This window comes from Lycium ferocissimum, chromosome 10 (assembly GCF_029784015.1).
Source record: "Lycium ferocissimum isolate CSIRO_LF1 chromosome 10, AGI_CSIRO_Lferr_CH_V1, whole genome shotgun sequence".
Classification (NCBI taxonomy): Eukaryota; Viridiplantae; Streptophyta; class Magnoliopsida; order Solanales; family Solanaceae; genus Lycium; species Lycium ferocissimum.
The window spans coordinates 51,468,080-51,489,309 of record NC_081351.1 but is presented as its reverse complement, the minus strand read 5'-3'; positions in this window follow the sequence as shown (position 1 = coordinate 51,489,309).

Genomic DNA, 21,230 nt, shown 5'->3' with positions numbered 1-21,230 from the left:
GTCTTTGTTATTATTATTATTATTATTATTATTATTATTATTATTATTATTATTATTATTATTTTCTCCATTTTTTTAACAGGGTCTCTTTTGAAACCTGCTTTGAAATGCTTTACTTGAGCTAAGATTTATTGAAAACAACCTTTCTACCATCATACGATACGATGGGGATATAATATGCATACACACTACCTGATGTTAGGCGTATTTATATAAGTAACCACCGTGTTTTACCTATGTTTAAAGCATGCTTAAGGGACTAATTGCACTAAATACATGTAACTTATATTGAATCTTGCTTTATGAGCTAAAACGTTCATTATTGTGCATCCAGGTACTTTACGTGGAAAATGCGGAGATTTGGAGTGAAATGAGATGAGACCTTGCTGACCAAAGCTCAAAGCAAAACCTCACCTTGTTATAATGCTCGCACAGCGAGCTGAAAGGTGCAACAAGGGGAGGCGGTGGAGAAATTTGACCAAGTGTAAAATGGAAAGAGGCCTTCGCACAGCGAGAACCTACCTCGTCATAGGCCTAGCTCGGCGAGCCTATGTGTCCCAAACGAAGATCGGAAAAAGGCTAAGTATAAAACGAGAGCAGTACCTCGCTAAGCGTAGGCCAGAGCGAGGTACCCCCTCGCTATAGGCTTCGCTCAGTGTGCCCATGATGACGAAATGAAATATTTCTAATTCTTGACCCGTTTTGGACGGGCTTTGGAGGATTATTTCTCAACACTATAAAAAGACCCCTTGCACAATTTTTACAAAACTTGGGACCTAGAGAGAGCTAGAAGTCGCCGTGGAGGCCGGAGTTTACTGGGTTCTACCTTTTCTTCTCCATACTACTCATTTTTATATTTTCTTTGGATGATTTGTTGTATTTTCTCCATGTCTCTAGAATTATGGTTCTTTCATGAACGTTGTTATTCGAATATTGATTTCAATTTTCAATTAATTAGTGAATCATATTGGTTTATTTATTTAAGCCTGAGCTTAATTATGTGATTGTCTGATCAACTATCAAATAATATCTTTGATTCTTAGATTGAACTCGAGAGAGGAATACTAAGATAGTCGTAGCATTAAGTAGAGTAGGATCTCAACCATGGGCATCGGGGAGTAGATTTATGTCTAGGATAGACAGGGGCGGATCCACACCATTAGGTGTGGGTTCGCGGGAACCCACAACTTTTATCCGAACCTTGTATTTATAATGTGAAACCTTTCAAATATATAAGAAATTTGAGCTGAGAACCCAGTAACAATAGACACCGTTAGCTGGGAACCCACAAGCTTCAAATCCTGAATCCGCCGCTGAGGATAGAGATATACCTAGTTCTCCTTGCGTGGTTGATATACAGGAAATATAAATGCATTTGTGTTAAGGTTCATGACCATAGAGATATAGGCGTGAAGTTATACAAATAGGCGGCTAGAGGACTCTATCGAGAGATTCGTAGTCGTAATATCAACGCGGTCAATCAGTAAACTAGATAAATTAATGTCACGCCCCAAAAATCACCCTAGACGTGACCAGCATCCGACGTCATGAACAACATCGGAAGAACCTAAAAGATGCAATAACAACACTTGAACCCGCCAGGTTCAATATTCACCTCCAACAGTTTATAAAATAAATACAATCAAATCATGATATATGAATTAAATCAGCGGAAGTCTTTAATATCATAAAACTTAATCAAAACGTGACGAACGCCCAAGAGTTAAGAAAACTCAACAACTACCCACAAGAATGTGTACTATGGAGCTTCTAAGATAAAAGAGTAATTTGTCTGACACATCGGGATGCAACCCGAAAAACTAGAATAGTAAATAAATATGATAAGGGGTGTCCCACGAATGAACATGTGGGCTCACCAAGTCAGCAGCAACAGCAAGTCCTTCTTAAGCGTCTTGAGTATCAAGAACCTGCTCTTCTCCGTTACCTAACATACCATAAAAAATAACAATGGTATGCCTGAGTACTTCGTACTTAGTGAGTGTCTAAGGGGTAATAGTTAACAAAACAAGATATGATGAATAAAATTAATAAAATGATATCAATGAAAATCACAATTCAAACCCAGGAATAACATAAGTCAGCAACATTAAAGAGTCATCAAAGGATCCAACAACGAAAGATATATTAACTTAACTCCTTACCATTTACCATGCCAAGTATTTCACTTACGAATTCAATATCACCACAAGCCACTCATAAGCAACAAGATACGAAACAAGCCACTCACAGGCTAATCAAAGTACGAAACAAGCCACTCACAGGAAAATCCATCAGTCGATACTCCGGGTTAGGAAACCACGGAGGCTAATCATCCTCTGGACTAGCACAACAACAAATGCACCGGGCGACATACTTCGGAGGTCAATCGTCCTCTGGACTGACACAACAATAGATACTCCGGGCTAGGAAGCAACGGAGGTCAATCATCCTGCGGATCGACACAGCAATAGATACTCCGGGCTAGGAAGCAACGGAGGTCAATCATCCTCTGGACTAACACAGCAATAGATACTCCGGGCTAGGAAGCAACAGAGGTCAATCATCAATAGATACTCCGGGCTAGGAAGCAACGAAGGTCAATCATCCTCTGGACTGACACATCAATACTCGTATTGATGCGTTAGGATCCATAAAGGCTAATCGTCCTCTGGACTAGCACAACTTGCCCATACAAGCCCAAACACAAACAAAATACAGATCATGGCATATTAACCGAATCAACAATCATGGCCTAGAGCCAAATTTCACTTTTTAAGTCAACATCTCAAAATAGAGGCATTTCAAGTCATAACCGATTTAGAATCTTATTCAAATCTCTTATTCAATCTCAAGTTCAAGAAACCCGTTCAACAACAAAACAAGTTTAAGGTCCAACCTTTAGAAAAATAAGTTCAATCATCCGATAATGGGAAAAACGAGTTTCACAAAGTAGTATAGTTCGTAGAAGGTTTGATGCGGGCTTGACCCTACATGCGCATGACCTTTTCTAAAAGAAATAATATTTAATTCCAAAAGAACTTCCACCAAACAAGAGTTATAACTTATACAACAATCAAGGAAAGATTCTCAAATACAAATCATGCTTTCACAGTATAAGCGTACTTCAAAAGTAGACATACTTCATAAAAGATTTTTGGGAAAATCTAGACATACTTCAAGGAAGATTTTGGAAATCTAGACATACCTCAAACCCCACTCAAATGCACTTTCCAAGATTCAATAATCACACTACAATGGTTTTAGATGATAAAGATTAGAACTTGAATCGTTTCTTGAAGTTTTCTTGGAATTTCGAAAACTAGGGTTTTTTCGTAGGACTTATAAACGGGTTGTTGAACCCTTTCATGAATCACTAATGGATTCCAACCTTGTAGAGCTTCTACTCTAACCCATTACTTTATTAACACTAGGAAAATTCAGAAACTTTACCTCTTAGACGAATTCCACACGCCCCTATCTTCTTCTTCTTGAGAATTCAAGAACTTAAGGTTTTAGAGAGATGATTTGCTATCAAGAGGGGATGGATATGGTGTGAGAATGATCAAGATTGAGTGAGAACTTACCTTAGGGTTAAAGAGACTTTTCTAGGGTTCTTTTCCTCAGAAATATTAATTTGAAACGAAGTGGAAAATAACACAACGAAGTAGGACTTAAAGAAAATTCGGAACAAGAAAATATTCCCCGCTCCGTGCTGAGTCCGCGATGCAGGTTCAGCACCTGATCATGTTTTTTTGGTCTGCAGCTGAATTTTTCCGTGCTGGGTCCGCGACGCGCGCCCTGCACATTTTTTCGACAATCGATATTCGCTCAGTAAAAAGATCGTAACTCCCTGTACGTAGTTCCGTTTGAGCCCCACTTTATATGGTTGGAAAGGTATTTGAGAGGCCTACAACTTTCATTTTATAAGATTTCTCAAATTCCCAACGCAAAATACTAAAACTGGCCATAAGTGCAAACTGTCTCAGATTTAGATGAATTTAGAAGCCCTTAAGAACTCCACATTTTAGTTTGACTTCAAAACGACTGTTTATCACCCGAATTCATCCCGAATAGATTCATATGGCTAAAATATCAACTTGAATACTAGTTTTTACACATTCACACCTAACTCAAATTTACGGGGTGTTACAATTATGAAGTTGAATCAATTGAAGAATACAATGTGATTGTTAGATAGCCCATAGCCCTAGATCGATTTCATCTCATTGACAATAGAAAACCCCCCTCTTTCTTGGTTGAAGTTCATTATTTATGTTCTTTTATTTGTAGTTAGTTTATAATCACAACATAATGATTTCATATCTTGTATAGATAATCAGGATCGTTTAATTTAGTTGACAGTTAATCATAAGTCCATATGGATTCGACATCCGATCACTAAAATCACTATATTACTTGTACGACTACATATGTTTGCATATGTGTTTGAGAGCTTCACTACCCTCCCTAAACCCTAATTATGAGATTACACTGGGTTGTATTTGTGAAGTTTGCTACGCAGTGCCAAAAGTGATTTTGACATAAAATTTACTCGCTTTCTTACACTATTATTTTTTTACTTGAAACTTTCTTAAAAAATAGATTATTAATTTATTTTATTAATTATATAGTAATTTATATAATTAATTAATGATAAGGATTATATCAAAAGAAAATCATAAATATTTCTTAATTTGCTAAAATGATTAGTAGGTAAAAAGAAAATTTTAGTTTGGAGTATGGCAGTTCCGTAACACTATCATCCGATCCAGAATAGTCACATCACACCCTTTCCTCTAATTTCTTTTACGTCGCAACGTCGGTGACTCATATACAAACCTAGATATCAATTGTGTAATATCTCGCGTGTACACTACGATAGTTGTTCTGTCATCATTCATTTCTTAGAAAATGGAAAGTTAAATTTCTGACAACGTTGCTTGATTAGTTGCTTGATCTCATCTGTTATGAATAAAAAAGTTGTTACTTAAAAAAATATGTTTTGTTGATTTAGGAATAATGGAGGTGTCTTTGGCACTTGGCAGGAGAAAGTTTAGTACGCTCACATGGGACCCAAAGCTCTCAACAGACTTGGTCGGTTCTAAACTAATTGAGTTTGCTGTATTTTTTTTTAAATGTATTTATTAATTGGAACTTGGAAAACTCATCATGTCAAAGATGAAAACAACTGGAGAAAAGCTTAAAGGTTATGAGCCCGTTTGATTAAGTTGACTGTAAATAAGTGACGAGTTTTAATGCTGACAAATATTTTTAAGTATTGAAATATGTATTTGAATAAAAATGTTAAAATTGATAGTAAGCAGTTGATGTGTTTGATAAAAAAATGCTCATAAGCTACTTTTTATTTAAAACGACTTAAATATAATTTTACAAAAAATTAAAAATTTAATTTGTTAATCTTTTTAAAGAAAAAGAAGAAGAAAATAGATATAGAACGAATAGGAAGTTAGAGTTTTATTTCGGGAAAGATATTTTGAGAACTGAAATAGTAGTAAAAGTCTCGCTCAAACTAAAAGTTCTTTAAGTTTATTCGTAAAAATGCGGATTCGACATGTCGACAACTTAAGTTACGAAACGCGGCAGTTCAAGTCTATTCAGATCCAATTCAACAAAGATAACTCCGGTCAGATCTTGATGTCACGCTCGAGTAACATCTTCCTGGCATGAATCTAGTTCACTCTAGACCGGTGCACGATTGACTGTTAGCTTCGATCCGCAGACAAGCACTTGGTAGATCGCTAGTGTTCGATTACAATAAGCTTCACCAGATAACTGGTTCCGGAAATCCAAAATTCATTCCAATAGTTACATACCCACGTACAAAATAGATTCAACGTGCGAATAATGATCATTGTGGACAACATAATACGCTAGAGATGTTCTCTAAGGTTTAGACTATAAATATATCCGGCACTCTCCTTTACATGTGACCTATCTGATTCTCATCACAAATATTGTGTAAACACTCGGTTTGCAACAAGCAACGAGCTCTTACTTTCCCCGTGACGCTAACTGACAGTTCTGTCGGAGACAATTCAATAAGATCTTTTTTATTGTTTCTACTAACTGCTTTAAAATTGTCTTGCTTAATCACATCTCCCCAATTCTTCCTCGATCTACCTCCACCTCTTCTCAAACCAGTTATCGCCACCCTCTCGCACCTCTTTACCGAGGCATCAATATTCCTCTTCTTCACATCCTAACCATCTCAGCCTCGCTTCCCCCATCTTATCCACCATGGAGGCTACTCCCTCCTTGCCCCGTATATTTTTGTTCCTAATCCTATCAATCCTATTGTGCTCACATATTCATCTAAGCATCCTCATCTCTGCGGCCTTCATATTTTGAACATGGGACTTGTTGATTGGGCAACACTCCACCCCATACATGATATAACATAGTCGGTCTAACCACCACTCATGGAACTTACCTTTAAGTCTCAGCGACACTTTCTTACTGGATGCAAGCCTCCATTTCATCCATCCTGCTCCAATACGATGAGCAACGTCCTCGTCGATCTCCTTATTTCCTTGAATTATAGACTCTAGATACTTGAAGTTTCCTGGGGATGACTTGAGTATCAATCTCTACTCTCCTATCTGTCTTCTGTGATGCAACATTAGACTTGTACTTTATATACTCTGTTTTAGTGTTGCTCAGCCTGAAGCTGTTATATCTCGCATTTTGTACGTCGGAATATTTTAAGTTAGTTGCGACAAGTCAAAGACAAGGTTATTTTTTTCCGATTTTGTTTTAAGACATAAGTTGCTTATGAATTTTGCTGGAAGGAAATATTAAGGAATTTGGGGTTAAAAGTGAATTATGGAAGGTTGGACATTTCATGAAAATTTGGGACTAAAAGTGAAAATTTGGAAATTTAAGTTTCATGAAAAATTGATCATGTGGCCATGCACATGACTTGTGGGCCATGGACACATGGAAGCTAATATATGCATAATAAAAGATGACTCAAGGATCATTTTTCATCATCTTCACCCTTAGGAAAATTCTAGAGATTTGGAGAAAAGAAAAAAAAGGAAAAAAAAAAAAAAAAGACATGGAGCATGTGCATGGTCATGTGCACATTTTTATAGAGATAAATATATATGGATGACCAAGTTCATCATTTGTGTCTAGAGATTTCATGAAATATGAAGAAAAAAAAGAAGAAGGAGAGAAACGGCCATGGATGGCCAAAAATTGTCTCTTCAATTTTGATCATGGAAAAATTATTTCTTCTAGCTTTCCTACTAATTGAGAGGTCCTCTACACCATGGAGTAATTGTTGAGGCAAGAAAAACATTCTTTCTTACAAACATAAGCTAGCCGAGTGAAGGACAAGAGTGAGAGGTACGGTTCAATCTCATTTTTCATGTGTTGTGGATGATTTGTACATGTTGTGAAATGTAGAAATGAAAGAAGTTCATGAAACATGGTGTTGTGTGTTGAGGCCGTGTGTGTGGGTGGTTGTATAGAAGTGAAGAATTAATTATATTTAGCTTGTAGTGTGATTGTTGTAATGTGTGAAAATGGATGAAAATTATGAAAGTTGTGGGTTAGTGGTCATGGCCGAATATGGGTTGTATTGTTTGGCAAGGAATGAACAAATTTTATTTAGTGTAATTTGGTTGTTGTGTTGTGGATTATGTAATGAAAATGAAGGTGTTGGGTGATGCTAGTTGAGGTTGGGATCATTTGTAAGCTAATGTAGAAGTTAGCATAATGGTAATATGGTTTCTTATATTTACATGAATGATGTTGTAAAATGTGGTTGTTGATGTATTTGATGAAATTGAAAGAAAGAAACGTATTGTTGTTATTCCTATGGCATTTGGAAAGTTTCGGGTGGAGTGGCCTATTGGTTGGGTCGTTTTGAATATTGTATGGATTGCTTGGAATGTTCTTAAATTATGTGTGAATGGTTGCGGATTAGTAATCGAATATATGAGCATTGGTATTGAATTGATCGTATGCAGTTTATTTGAATATAAATGAAATGTCGTCGAATTGTGTAGAAAGGAATTATTAATGTTTGGATGCATTTTGAATCACTTATGGACATTGTTAGTGTGGTTGTTGGTTTGGTTGTTGTTGATTGGCCGAGTTAAATTCTCGGGGATGTCCAATTTATAGGGGAGATGCTGCCGAAATTTCGGTAGATAAAGTATTAATTTGGTATTGAATGCCTAAGTGCTTATGGCTAATGGTCGATACCTAATGACGTTATTGTAGATTATGAGAGGTCGAGACTTAAGGTTGGATTAGCTTAGGAAGCGACTAAGGTATGTAAAGCTCACCTTTCTTTCTTTTGGCATGTCCTAGTTGAAAGTAAGTTATGACACGTTTCTCGAGGTAACTCTATTCTTGCAATCCGAGCATGTTTATGATTCTTATTTGTTTCTCGATATTCATATTCTTAATGTAACCAAGATATGGTTTTTATGTCATTAGTAAGATTTGGATTTCAAAAATTGCATATAAGTTGTGTTTCCAAAAGAGTGATGTTTTTAAATGACTCCGTAACTACGAACGTCCGTATCTTTCATAGAAAGGCTCGGATTGCTTCGATATGTTCGTATGTGATTCCATAATATGTAAGGTCCGTAACTTTCCGAGGCGGGCCCGAATTGAATCGATATATGACTATGATCTCTACGATGTTTTGATATGCTCATGATATATGATATGTTTCCGAGTAATGTCCGAAAGTTATTTGCTATAATATTTGTCCGGATTTTCAAGATGCCTTGATATGCTTACGTTATATGATTTGTATATATATTCTGGAATATGATTAATTGGTTTCAGAGCCGGTGGTGGGGCAAACCCAATGGTGGGGCAAACCCAGTGGCGAGGTAAATTCCGCACTGGTTTAGGCGAATCCCACATTGGTATAGGCGAATCCCACATTGGTTTAGGCGAATCCCACATCGGTTAATGTCAGTTTACTTCGTTGAGGCTCTGAAATGGTTTATGTGCATGGTTTCTCACTACTCTGCTCGTGCGAGCTGTAGCCACTCTTTCACTGCGTCCCGGGCCAGGGCATGTATTCGTGCACATTTCTCTGCATTATTCACCGCGTCCCTCCATGGAGGGCCGGGGCACGTATATTTACCGCGTCCCTTGCTAGCGGGGCCGAGGCACGTTATATGATATGATGATATGGGGAGGTGGCCAGGATGGCATATGATGATTCCCTTTTACCGCGTCCCTCCATGGGGGGCCGGGGCATGTTGCATGTTCATGCATATGATGGTTTTAGTTACCGCGTCCCTCATTAGAGGGTCGGGGCACGTTACATGTACACGTTATGTTTGCATATTATGATTTTACTCACCGAGTCCCTCAATAGAGGGCCGGGACACGCTATATGTTTTTACGATATTTTTATAACATTGATATGCATGATATATGTTTTTAAAAGCAAGTCCTATGATTTTCGGCACTCTTTACTTCAGTATGATCCCGCTTACTATATTTTATGCTTTACATACTCAGTACATATTCCGTACTGACCCCCTTTCTTCGGGGGCTCGCGTTTCATGCCGTGCGGTACACCCAAGTGAGCCAAGATGTTAGTAGATGATGTTCCGGGGATTGGCGAGCTCCACCTTCTCCGGAGCGCAAAATTAGTCGAGTATTATGTTATGGTTTCATGTTCCGTGTTAGAGACTTTGCGGATGCAGTCGTGGGTATAAGATGTCGGTTGTGTAAGCGGCTATGTAAGCCGACGTGTTATTACACATTGTATTATAAGTTTCATATGCTACAAGTTTTATTTGATTTGAGAAAGATAAAAAGCATGTTTGATTTTCCGAAAGACTTTCATTATGTATTTATGTTACGAGTTAAGGGCCCAGTATGATTATGAATGTCACGAGGGTCAGCGGGTTCGCTCGGCCCTAGGTAAGGGTCGGGTGCCCATCACACCCTATCGGATTAAGGGTGTGACAGAAGCCTTTAGGCTCTAGGATCTCTCTCCAATTCTCCCGTCTATCGTTAACGCTGTCTCATGTCTCGTCAATCAATACTATGCCGTCTGCAAATAGCAAACACCATGGTACTTTCTCTTGAATTTGCCGTGTCAATTCATTCTTCACCAAGGCAAATAGAAATGGACTGAGAGTTGATCCCGATGCAGCCTTGTCTTAACTGGGAAGTGTCCTGAGTCTCCTCCTACTGTTCTCACTCGAGTCTTGGCTCCATCGTACATATCCTTAATCGCTCTAATGTATGCCACAAGAACACCTTTAGACTCCAAGCATCTCCATAAAACCTCCCTTGAGACTTTGTCATATGCCTTTTCTAGGTCGATGATGAACACCATATTTAGGTCTCTTTTCCTCTCTCTATATTGCTCCACCGATCTCCTCAAAAGGTGGATGATTTTTGTTGTCGATCTCCCCGGCATGAATCTGAATTGGTTCTCTAAAAATAGACACATTCCTCCTCATCCTGGAGTTTGACGAAAAAATGTACTTGAATTTGAAGTTTTTGAAAAATAACATTTGAATGTTGTGAAGTTGTATTTGTGCATTAAATTTACATGGAAAAGAGTTGGAAGTTTTGTGATCAGTAAAAAAATGAAATAGTCCTCAAATTTTGTTTTCAAACTTCAGATTCCCTAATTTAAATTGAAATTGATATGATGGACCAGATTTTAATAAGCCAATATTGTTTAAAAAACCTAGTATTGTTTCATAGACTTTTGAGTCACGAAAATTAGGAAAGGCTTGGATAATTTAAAAACTTGTTGATGTAATCCAAACAAGAGAAACCTGAAAGATAAGGAACAAATTCTATAGACGCATCTATCCTTGGTTTAAATCAAGTTAGATGTAGGTGATCACTAAACTGAATGTGAAAGTAGTTATAATCAGATGATTTTTTCTATAACGCATATAAATTACATATTCATTCTATATAATCAGTCTTTTATGTTTTTGCACGCTCTTAAAAAAATATTTAATAGCTTTGATAGTATTCTTTTCTAAATTACTCTTTCCATCTCTCCTTAAACATCTCAGTTAGCGACGATAAGGATATATTCGAAAAATAGATATTTTTTTATTTTCTAAATGCTAAATATTATTTAACATATTTAATTTGTCAAAAGACTAATATTTGGGATTGAAGGGTCTAATCATCTTCAAATTCAATAGTTGAAAAATTCTCAAGGTTCTATCATCTAATTATAGAGTTTGTAAAGTACTCCAATATTTTTGGCAAGTGCGAGTACGTCTACGAAAAATACCGTTTTTTAAAGTGATTGGCTCTTAGGTTTGGTAAAAGGCACATTTAACATAAATTCCGTGTGCAAAAGTCCAAAGTGCGCATAGTTTTCGTTTTCTTCAGTCCCATTTCACAAACTCATTCAAAGTTCTTCTTCTACTTTTATATTGCATTATCTAACCTTCATTATAAATATCTTCGTAAACATTTAGCCCCTTAATGAATTGTGATAACAACACTATTTATTTCTTTCAATCCTAGGTTCTTCGTCGCCTTTTTTGGCTAACCAGGACCCTGATCCCACCAAAAAATGAAATAAATTAAAAGATCTTATTTGGATGGACAGAAATATTGTTCAATCTTTACTAAAAACTTTTCTTTCTCAGTGTGGATTTTATCTATTATATTGTGTACTTAACTGTGAAGAGGTCATAGATTAGATTATGGAATATATTGACTTTATGAAAACCATATCCTGACAACCTTTTGACCCAACCAAATCTAATCTGGAGGAATATTTCCATCCAACTGGCTTATAAAAATTCTATTCTAAGCAGAAAAAACACATGATTTTGAGTATCTAGAATACATATGTACAGTAAATTGTTAGGTAGTCACTAATTTTAATTGTACATTAATAATTTGGTGCGCTAAAGTGGAAAAAAGTTACTAGTATCTGCATCACTGCATGCACCAAACCTAACATGTTAATTTATACCATGAATAAGTTTTTAATTGGTATAAGAATACACGTCAATTAATCACGATTAATTGATAAATAATTTGGTGCATGTATGGGGCGCGAGTAATTATTTTTTTCAAAATAGGAAAAAAGATTACAGAACTAAAGCAGTCTATGTTAACCAATTAAGACTTGCCAAGTTTGACACCAATACTAATCTTTACCTCTCAAGGAAAACCCTAAGTCAGATTTTTTCTTTCTTGACTTAAAACTTAATAAATTACATAGAAATTGCTTAAGGTTTTGACGGAAAATATGATTGACTAAATAAGTTCATGACTTAAAACTCTAAATTAATCAAAGCAGACAAAAGTTAGAGTCCTTGATTTTCCGAAAGTTTTTGGCAACTGTTGAGTTCCCACATCAGCTGCGGATGATGTTCTTGGATTCCTTATATTTCTTGGACAATCCTTATTTCTTTAAGTTAGCTTTTGAAGTTGAGTACATCCAAAATTTACTTTTTACGGCAACCTCATAACACTTCAACCACACGTACCACAACTATTGCTCCTTTGACGACCAAAACTGCCCATCACTACAAGCAAAAAGATATTTGGCAACATTTTTTTTTTGTTGTCATAGATTGATTATTGTTGCAAAATGTACTTTTGACAACAATTTTTTTTTGTTGCATAAACTTTTCCCAACAGCTGTTATTGCAACGACGTGCAACAACTTTTTTTTTTTTGGTTGCCAAAAGTACTTTTTGCAACAATAATCAATAAAAAATTCATTTGCCAACAATAAAACTAAGTTGTTGCCAAATATTAAATTTTTTGTTGCTATTTCTATACTTTCTTGTAGTGTGCATATGCATTAAAGAGAACAAAGTAGTACTACAAAGTAGAAAAATTATATTAGAGATACTCCCTTTGACCCAATTTATGTGATACACTTTCATTTTTAGTCTGTCCCAAAAAGAATGAGACATTTGTATATTTAGAAATAATTTAACTTAAAACTTCCCCCTTTACCGTTAATGATATGGTTTACAACCGCACAAATATTTATGGCTCGTTTTAGACCACAAGTTTTAAAAGGTCTTCATTTTTTTCTTAAATTTCGTGTCTACTCAAACTATATCACATAAATTAAAGATATGCAACAAAAAGAGTGTAGCTTGGATAAATTAGTGTAATTGTGTCTGATGTCTCTATTCAAGATGAGGAAATCGAACGAGCGTATGTGTGTGTATATACATCCTTCTTTTGGTAAATGAATGATCTTATTAATACTAAAAGTGCTAGTTACAAAATCAAACAGGGGCTGACCACATGTTTCTCAGAATGTGAAAAACACTCAAAACGTACATGAGAAGCCTAACTACAAAAAAACTACTTCAAATCAACAGTAAAGAATCAAATACAACATCTAAGAGAAGATAATAGCTAATCTACACAGTGAAGCCATGCACCTAATCCAGCATACAACATCGCCAGGGAATTGAGTTGAGTTGTATCAGTCATGGTTGCCATTCCTTCAAGTGCCTTGAATGTGAATATGCACAACCAACTCTCTGCAGATTTTAGCAGCTTGGTAATGGCCGTTTGAAAATCTCATCTGGTTCCTCTTCTCTCCACATAACAACTGACATTAGCACCCTGCCTATATCTCCTCTTTGCCCATTTTGTCACCCAGTGTTGTTCTTCTTGCCAATTCCCAACACTTATGTGAAACCCCAGCCACAAAAGGAGTCTCTGCCGTAAGGCTTTGAAAGTGATAAAATCAAAGTAGAGGTGGTTTAGAGTTTCAACAATAGAGTCACAAAATACACATGTAGGTTCCACTTGAATACCAAACTTGAGCAATCTATTAACAGTAGTTAATCTTTTCATCATTGCCAGCTACATTATAAATCTATTTCTTGGACATTGTGGTGCAACATGATACTCTTCCAGTGGACCTTAAGATGATGAGGAATAGTGAGACATATATCTTCTTTATGAAGAACTTTGAATGATCCAACACAACAGCAAACCTGGTCTGAATATCTCCTTAAAGAGTTGGTGCTTGTATTATGAATTTTCTAGCTTCCAATATTTTCCTGATGACCAACGTAGCTGAACCTAAGATAGAGCAAGACTCCACAGAACAGCTTTATATAAGAGATGTGGATCTACCTAATCCATAAACAATCCCCTTTTTCAGAACCTACCCATAGTTGCTTAACAACTGCAGCTTTATTCTAGTTGCACAGGTTCATGACATTTTGGCCCCCAACTGTCTTTGGTAACAAGTGTTTTCCCAAAAAACTAGTGCCTTTATAAAAATAGCTTCTTCCCCAGTCCATGAAAATGATCTGCAAATGCTGTCAATCAACTTCATGTTCTCTTAGGCAAGAGAAAGATTTGTGCCCAATATGTTTGAATTTCAAATATTATAGATTTTATAAGCTGGAGTCTTTCAGCGTAAGAGAGATAGCTTGGCAGACCAGCATTTGATCCTTTCAGTGATTTTATCCACTAAAGAAAGATACTGAGCAATAGTCAGTTTCTTTGAAGATAAAGATACTTAAAAGGGAGAGAACCTTCACAGAATCCCAGACTGTTAAGAATTTCCAATTTAAGTGAATTACTGACCCCAGAAATGAATATTGTGCTCTTATCTATAAGCTGGAGTCTTGCAGCATAAGAGAGATAGCTTGGCAGACCAACATTTGATCCTTTCAGTGATTTTATCCACTAAAGAAAGATACTGAGCAATAGTCAGTTTCTTTGAAGATAAAGATACTTAAAAGGGAGAGAACCTCCACAGGATCCCAGACTATTAGAAATTTCCAATTTAAGTGAAGTAATGACCCCAGAAATGAATATTGAGATCTTGTCAATGTTAGCTTGTAAGCTTAAGGCAGCTGAAAACCTGAGAAAAGCCTCATGGAGTAGCTTTATAGAATAGACATTAGCTTTACAAAACATCAAAAGTTCATCAGCAAAATAGATGTGCATCACCCTAGCTTCTTGCACCTAGAATTTCTCATATGTGGAAAGCACACTGAGCTCTCTTCGTAGATATTCCATGACAATAAAAAAGAGGTAAGGTGACATGGGATCACCCTGCCTGATCCCTCTTTTCCCACGAAAAGATTTGGTTAGTCCTCCATTCAACACTAGGGACTATGAAACTAAGGTATGCATTCTATAACCTATTGCGTGAACTCAGAAGGAAAGCCAAGATCAGTTAATATACTTTTGAGGAAGCACCATTAAATAGAGTCATATGCCTTTTTAAGGTTCACCCTCATGACACATCTAGGGGACAGATCTTTCCTATTATACCACTTGAATAATTGATCATGACTGAAAAAGATATTTTCTATAATGGATCTACCCTTAGTAAAAGCTGACTAGGAAGGATTGATAATTGTGTTGATTATACTCTTAATGATATTGGTCAATACTTTAGTGATAATCTTGTATATGATAGTGTAACAGGCAATGAGAATGTAATCTTTAACCAATGTAGGGGAGACAGTCATTGGAACAAGAGTAACAACAGTGCAACTAATAGATTTGAGGGGATTATCAGAGGAGAAAAATTCTTAAACAACCATTAGAACATCTTGCTTCATAATTTTCCAGTTTTGGGTGAAAAACTCAATAGGGTATCCATCCACTCCTGGAGCCTTGTCATGTGGCATGTATTTTGTAGCAAAGAGAATCTCCTGATCAGTGACATAATGAATAAGTATGCACTTTTGTTGATAAGACAGACAGGGACCTCTCTTGGTGATCATAGAGTTAGGACATGGCATTCTTCAGCAGATGAGCCCATTAAGCTAGTGAAAAAGGAAATAATTTTTTTCAACTACTATAGGATTAGTAATCTTGAGGCCATCGTTATCATATATTTGAAGTGTTTCTGCTGGTTCAGATTTTGCAATGAGAGTGAAAATATTTGAAGTTATGCATCTCCACAGGATATCCAGCATACCCTATATCTCTGCCTCAGGGCTTGTTCCTCCACACTACCCCATTTATGTATTTCCAACAGTAACTGATTCTCTTACTTAATAAGAACTTGGTCTAGAGGCAAACTTGATAGTTTAGCTTGAGTTATTTCCATGTGTTGTTGTCTAGCTTGTTGATGCTTCTGGCATAAGATGCCATATATGAGTTGAGGCCCTTGAGGCTCCCCTTTAAGTGTTTAAGTTTTTGACTAAACTGGAACATACTTGAGCCTCCATAGTTCTGGCTCGTGAACTCTGGATGATGCATAACAGTCTTGAATAACTTGAATGGCTTTGGATGTAGGTTGATTTGAGATCAGTATTGGATAAATATGGGAGAGTGGCCTGAGACCCCATGATTGAGAAAGTCAGCTTCTACATGACCATTGTTCTGAATCCAGTGCATATTTCCAAAGACCCAATCCATTTTTGACTAAAATCTATCATCCTATTGTTATTTATTGCAAAAAGTGAAGTGTCACCTTTTTGATCTTACTGGAGTAAGCTGGAGAGTGTCAGTGCAGTCCCTTAAGTCTTGTGTTTCAGCTAGTGTTACTAGAGATCCAATTTTGTCCTCAACATATAGAACACTGTTAAAATCCCCTGAAAACAAACAAGCTCCTTGAATAGTGTGCACCAGCTGCTTCAATTTAACCCATAACATGGGTCTCTGGTGAGCACATCAGTCTTTTCTTAAACAACTATCAACTCAGTAGCAAAGGATTTAGCAACCGAACCCTGTCATTAGGGGCCATAGGATAATTACAACAAGTGTTTTAGCCTTGTGCTACTTTCCTCAAGATCCTTTGGGATTTATATTCCTTTACTCCAGTTTCTAAACAACCAAAAACATCTACTCTATGCTTTTGCAGAAAAGTTTCACCTTTTTCTGCTTTAGGGGCTGGTTCAGCCCGCTAATGTTCCAGATGGCAATGATCATAGGGAATTATGTGTAATCCCAAGATCTTTAGATTGTCCTGTTGCAGCAATTATGGACTTATCTTAAAGACCAATAAAACTGTTAGCAATGGTAACAATAGTACTTGACTTGGTTAAATCAGGTTGAGTCTAGGTCTTTGGACTTCTTTGAGCATTCTGATTTCTAACTGCAGGCGCCTTTTCTAACCTATGTGCTTTTGAAGGTATAACTTCATTGGCATTTGGAGTGGGGGTAGCATATGGGGGTATAAAAATCATCCTCCTTTGCCACCCTTCCTGTCTAACTTACCTTCTCCACCTTCTATTCCTTTTTCTTCTCTTTGTGACCTCTTTGAATTCATTCTCATTTGCCTCTGCCTCTCCACCCATCCAACAATCCACTAAAGTTTGCTCAAATATCATACAACTAGTGCAGAATCTAGGTCTCCAATCATAGTCAACAGTTTGATGAAAGATTCCAGAGAAAGTAGTAATCTCAATAGACTCCACAAGAGCATAGGATACATCTGTTTCAACTAAAACTCGTCCATATCAGTGTATAATGGTCTACCCACAGTACTAGCAATTTTTCTAGTGCTTAACTAGACCAATTTCCAACTGGTAAGCCTTGAAATATCACCCAAAGAGCTAGCCGATTCTCATGAACATCTTTCTTCTCCGTTGGAGTATGTTGTATTGAAGTAGCAACTTCTGAGAATTGGAGTCTACCAGCCGCCGGGTGGCCATCAGAGTCCCATATCCGTGAAGATGGACTCATATATATATATATATATATATATATATATATATATATATATATATATATATCACCAAGAAGAAAGAACAACAACATCTCTCAAGAAAAACTCCATATTCCCCTTCTCTTTCAAATGCCTCAATCCCTTTCCCGGTCCGAAACCCTTGTAAAGTAACCTTCCCTGTAAAATAGTATTAAGCTTTCAGTAATTTCCTCTTAGTGTGAAGTAGTTTTTCGGGAACCTCTCTCCATCTTCAAGTCATGTAAGTTTTTAACTATGTTTCTATACTACTCTCCCTATTATGTAAATTATTCCATGTTTATATAAATATCATGTTTAAATAAGTACTTGTTATTATGAATCTATTACTCCTAGTATATGGTTATTCTCTTAATTTCTTAATAGACTCGATGGATTAACCTGTAAATTCCTAGTTGTTGAGAGACCGTTTTAATGTCCAAAATGATAAAGGACGATGTTGGCCATCATAACCAGGGTGTGGTTAAAGAAGAAGGATATTAAGAACAAAGGTTAAGAGAAAGAGATGAACAGTGTAACAAGATTCATAACTGGACAGAGTTCAGACTATTATTAATATATATATATTTTTTTTGGGAGATATACAGAAACTTAGAAATATAACTACATGACAAATGTTGACTTATATATATATATATATATATATATATATATATATTATATTTATATATACGAAACTTAAAATATAACTACATGACAAGAGAAGTCGAAGGAATAAGCAATCAATAGGATTGTTCTAAAAAGTTTGTTAAAAACCACCGTATATTCTCTGCAAACCTCTTTTGAAAGAAATATTGAAAAAACATAACTCCCTCTTACTTTGGTATCAGAGCAAGAAGATTTTTAGACCTAAATCTATATTTTAACTATGTTTTATGCGAAGACCATTCTCCGTAAGACAGAGAAGACAAACCCCTATATCTGTTTATAGACAATATTATATGAGACAACGTAGTTTTACTAAATATGTAAGTTATAATTATCGTATGATATATATAATTCGAAAAAGACTTATAAATCTTAGAAAAACAAGAAAGTTTTTAACTGAATATAGTAGATATATAGACATAGTCCGTTGCCAAGACTTACATGATAATATAACAATATTAAGCTTAAGGAATAATCTTAACTGGGAAATATATTTCACCAACGATGAGATATTTAGAGCTGAAGATCGTATTAGACAACTAGAACAGAAAGTAAAGTTAAGTTTATTCCATTAGGGTAATGCAAGATAACTATTTAGAGGTAAAACAAGAGTTAGAAAGACTGTACCCAGAATATATCAGACTAAGAAGTACTAAAGAAAATCAGCTAAGATTACAAGAATTAATAGATATAATATCAGGTCTAGAATATATATTATTAGGATATATAAGATCTAGAAAGTTCTCTAAAAAACAAGTACAGAAGTGACTTAAGCCATACCAGTTACCTTTATATGAAAACACAGCTCTTTGTTAAACAAATAACTATAAACTACTGGTATTTATATAGAGATATAGAGAGAAGATGAGAACATAGAAAAGTTGAAAAAGCCTTAAGTGCATATTTAGAAGTAATAAATATAGAAACTTTATCATCAATAATAGACAATAGACTGTTACAAAGCCTAATTAACGAAGACACAATTTCTGCCATAACTTGGGAATTACAAGGTATAAGAGAAGATATAGAAAGACTTACAAATAATATAGAATACCAAAAGAAAGTTTGTAAACTAAGAATTCCTTTAGGATAATAAACAAATTTCGATAAAATAGATACATTAAAAAATTTAGAATATTTTGACTTAAGAATATACCAAGAAAAGAAATATAGAGCATTAAAAGATCATAGTATTATAAGGTGTAATTTTAGTAACGGAGAACATATATTACATAGTGAAGACAAACAATTTAATACACTAGTAGATTTAGTCATAAATTTTAGTGAAAGAACTCAAGAAAATAATAAAGATATTATTAGAATATTAGAAGTAATAGAAGCTTCCCAAAATAAGCAAAAGAAGACGTTAGAATAAATAGAGTAGAATTTTGATTACCTAAAAGCACAAGAATTAGAATTAGATAGAAAAATTCAGATTTTAAATAACAAATTTAGTTTAGACAAATTACCTACGAAGACTAAAATAGAAAAGTTAGTTAAAGTTATTACAGAAAAACCAAAAGAAATAAAAATAAAGACAGCTCAGATAGTAACACAAACAACACAACAAATAGAAAAATTAAATAACGATATAAGAGATTTGAAAAGACTTTAGACGAACTAAAAGAAATTACTCTTTCATGAGTAGACCAACTATAACCCAAGAAGAAGCCTCAAAATTAATAGAAAAATCTATACCCTTACCACAAGACTATATAGACTATATACCTAACGCTAAATCTGATCAAATAGTACTAAAACAAAATATTACTATAATCTCATTATTATTAGAAATAATTAAGAACATAGAACAGATAATAGTACCAAGGTTAGAATTAATAAGCGAACACCTAAAACTGATAAGCGACAGACAAAAAGAGAAAATCAATATAGAGACCCCCCAAAGAATAAAGAAGTTGAAGAATTAATAGAACAATTAAAGAAGGTTGAAATAACACCTCAGAAGGAAAAGGCTAAAGTAATTAGAAAACCACATAAATGGACTTTCTTCCAATTAGATCAAGAACCGAAGGAGGATCAGAAAGGCAAGGACAAGAAAGACCCAGAGTAAGTTTTTCAGACAATAGAATAGGTAATAATCTTTTATCAAGAATCCTAAATAGAAAAAGACCAGAAGAAAATAATCAACAGCTAAGTGAGGTAATAGACGTAGATAGAGATATACAAATTTTCCAACAAAATCAATTAAAACTATTAAATCCAAAGACTTTATACAATATAGGACAACACAATTATATAAACATTATAGAGAAGGGCAATTATCAGCCATAGGAACTAAAGTTACTACAATAAATTTAATAGACCCAGAAGCTGTAAGACAAATAAAAAGTACTGGAAGAAGTTTAATGCATATGAGACTAATCGTAATAGGATTAAAAGGATTAACTAGAAAGAACTTAGGAACTAAAGTCCTAATAATAATTTATGATGATAGATGGTCGGACATGAAAAAATCAATAATAGGAATAACAGAAGTAGATATGACAAATAATGGAGGAATTTTTTATATTAGCCCAGACTTTATAATGAATTTAGCAGAATTTGGAAAACACATTAAAATAGGAATGCAGACCAAGGGATATGAAGAGATGTGTAATGGTAATAATTTATTAATGTGTGTAGGATTTCAAGGAAAAATGACCAATAATAGTAATACAAAATTTAAAATTAAGGTAGAAGACGTAGTAGAAGTAATGGGAAATAGAGGAATAAGACTAATAAAACTCATAAAAATAAATCCTGAAGAATATGCAGGGATGGAATGGAATTTAGAAGATTTTAATAGAAAAAAGATTCTACAGCCAAATTCTCACCTAATGTACAATAATTCTAGGGGAGAGACATCTATACGGTTCACCAATTATAATTATACATCACAAAAAGACATAGAAGAAGAAAGTACTTT